The sequence below is a fragment of the Chlamydotis macqueenii genome, chromosome 1 (assembly GCF_036417535.1).
Source record: "Chlamydotis macqueenii isolate bChlMac1 chromosome 1, bChlMac1.mat, whole genome shotgun sequence".
Taxonomy (NCBI): domain Eukaryota; kingdom Metazoa; phylum Chordata; class Aves; order Otidiformes; family Otididae; genus Chlamydotis; species Chlamydotis macqueenii.
The window spans coordinates 120,965,557-120,968,350 of record NC_141556.1 but is presented as its reverse complement, the minus strand read 5'-3'; positions in this window follow the sequence as shown (position 1 = coordinate 120,968,350).

Sequence of the window (2,794 nt, the reverse complement as noted above, 5' to 3'; positions counted from 1 at the left end):
CTCGGCTGATACACCGAAGGTGGTGAGTATGGCTTACCTATTACCGAACACGCCGCTTTTCTAGTGGTAGACGGGATGGGAGCCGTGCCTCCCAACCAGGTAACTTTGTGGTCATGGAGAGGCTTGAGAAGAGGAGGAATCTGGTAGCCTCTGCTTCTCAGCCCGTTCAAAGGTTGTCTCTCATCTGGGAGTCGTCTGCACTTTCAGCAAGATCTGAATAAATCTGAAAACCGAGGAGGTTCTGGCTTTACAAGGTCAGTCTGGTGGTGGAGTGGGTTGCCTGGAGAGCTTGTGCGGTCTCCATCCTTGGAGGTTTTCAAGACCCAAGAGGATGAAGCCCTGAGCAACCTGCTCTGAACGTAGTGCCGACTCAGCTTTGAGCAGGAGGCTGGACTGGGGACAAAATGAGGTCCCTTCCAGCCTGGGTCACTCTGTGATTCTGTTAAACTGATGTTGCATTTGTCTTGCTCGGTGACACCAAAACCATTTCTTTAAAATAAAGTAAGATAATGGTTACTTTGCTTTGAATGGGGCATGTTCGCAGGTGACTCTCAGCCCTGCTGAGTTCGTCTTATTCTCCCTCAGTCTATTTAATGATTGTCTTGATTTTCTTCCTTTTGAAGTTATCAGCGCAGCCTGATAACCTAATAACTGCAATCTCCTATCTGCCAAGTACTCTATAAATGTTAGCCTATGCTCTTTGGCATGTATTTTCGGTAACTGGCAGCAGCTGCAGGATTGCGTGTTATCAGGCCCGGTCTCTTGGCTTGCGTCCCAGCTCCAGTGGATATTTCCATTTATCCTTTGTCCGGTCTTGCGCCATCTCAAGCTCCTCTATTTAGAAGGGAGTAACGGAGCCGCTACGATAGGGCAGGTGTATCTGATGGCTGATCAGATGGCAGCTGAAGCTTCAGGCAGGGCTTAGGAGGGATACGGAACATAGGTAAGGGTTTTGGTAATTGAGAAAGGACGTGTCTTTGCTTTGTGTTGTAAGGCGACTTGAAACTGCACTGGAGGCAGCATGAGGAGATGTTTGCACTGGGCATTGCTCCTCTCAGCCATCCTTGGCTGCAGCCTGACTGTCCACAGCAGCCCCGTGCCCCTTTCTGCCCGCACTTCCCACCTGGCCTGGGTGGTTGTGGGATGTGATTGCTGAAACCGTCAGCGCCTCACTGGTGTCATGTCAAGGCTTCCAAAAGACGGGAAGGTCAGATTCTTCCCATCCTTTGGTACCATTTCAGGCCGTCAGGCATCTCACATAGATACTATTGGGGTTCCTAAACTTCAGGCAGTTTTTAAGGTTACCTTCAGAGCCACAGTGGTTTTGGACATAACTTAAATATGAATCCAGACCTAGGTGACAGTGATGCAGAGGTGGGTTCAGATGTCTGGATACAGACATATGTGGAGTCCTGCAGCACCACACCAGGAGTTAACCAGCCTTTAAGGAGCTACATGAGAAATCCTCCAGCAGAGAGGAATGTAGATGTTGACCTAGTCAAGGGGCATGTCTTGTTTCTGAGGTGTCTGAGGGATGTCAGAGTGCTCCAGAGCTCCCAGGGAGGTCCCCCACCTTCAGCCAGGGCTTGGCAGGTGGCTGTCCCCACAGCTGGACGCGTGGTGTTGGCTCCCCCTGTGCTCAGTTGAAATGTGAAGTGGCTCTGGGGCTGCCGCCCTAAAGTGTGGGTGCAAACTCCCACCTGGAAGTGGGGCTGGTGGCACCAGGCCCTCTCCAGTGGTCCCCACAGCCTGATGTCACTCCTGCAGCTGCTCCACAGGGAACAATGGGACACAGACAGCACACCCATGCAGCTGTGGCTGGAGCTCCGGGAGAGGGAGCTTGTGCAGGGCCCCACAGCCGATGCCAACCTCCCTCAGGGGCCGGCACCCACCAAGGCAGGGAGCCACATACCAGCAAAGAGGGAAAAGCCCTGCAAAAGCAGCCCTAATAACTTCAGCCCTCTGCCTCTCTTCTATTTCCACTCCACTGCAAAATAGTGGAGATGAGCATCATCATCAGAAAGAAAAAAAAATACTCATAAAATTTAGTTTGCCAACATTTTGGTTGGTAACTGGTGACCTCAGTTGTGAAAGCGTGCTAACTGCCTCTGATACCCTGCAGCTTATCTCTTCTTTACCCACAAGTGACTTTTGTTCCTTCCCAGTTAATTCATCAGGTAAACAAGGATTTGCTTGGGGAGATACACTCAAGGCCAACCCAAATCCTGGCTTTTTTTTTTTTTTGCTTTAGTCCCTCCCAAGTAGCAATAGGTTTGGTGGTGGTGGGGAAGAGTGCCCGGAGGCAGTTTGCCAGGAGAGTTTTAGTCAGACAGGCTGTGGGGTCCAAGCCATTTTGGCATGACCATGGTCTCTCACTGCTTTGTGGGGCTGGAGTCCTTGTCTCCAGAGGAGAAAAGGTGGCTCAGTGCCCGACGTGGAGGTGGCCCAGTGTCCCCTTCCTGCTGTCCTGCTTCAAGCTTCAGTTGCAGGGCCAGGCAGCGACACGAGGTTGTTGACCTTCATCTTGAGAGATGCCCGAGTGCCTCTGGCTGAGAAGAAAGCTCAGCTGCACACCGCGGGCCATTTCAGCCTTCAGCCATGGCTAGAATAACGGTGTGGTGGATTTCTGTGTTTCAGGGACAGCCCAACGCACAGGGAGCAAACCGCAGCCCCTTCCTCCTGGCCAGTGGGGAAAACATCAGGGAAGCACGGCGCTGACCTCACGTAGTCCTGCCAAGCTGCTTCGGAGAACCTCCCGCCAAGTGGGTGAAGTGAGCAAGGGAGCAGAAGGAGG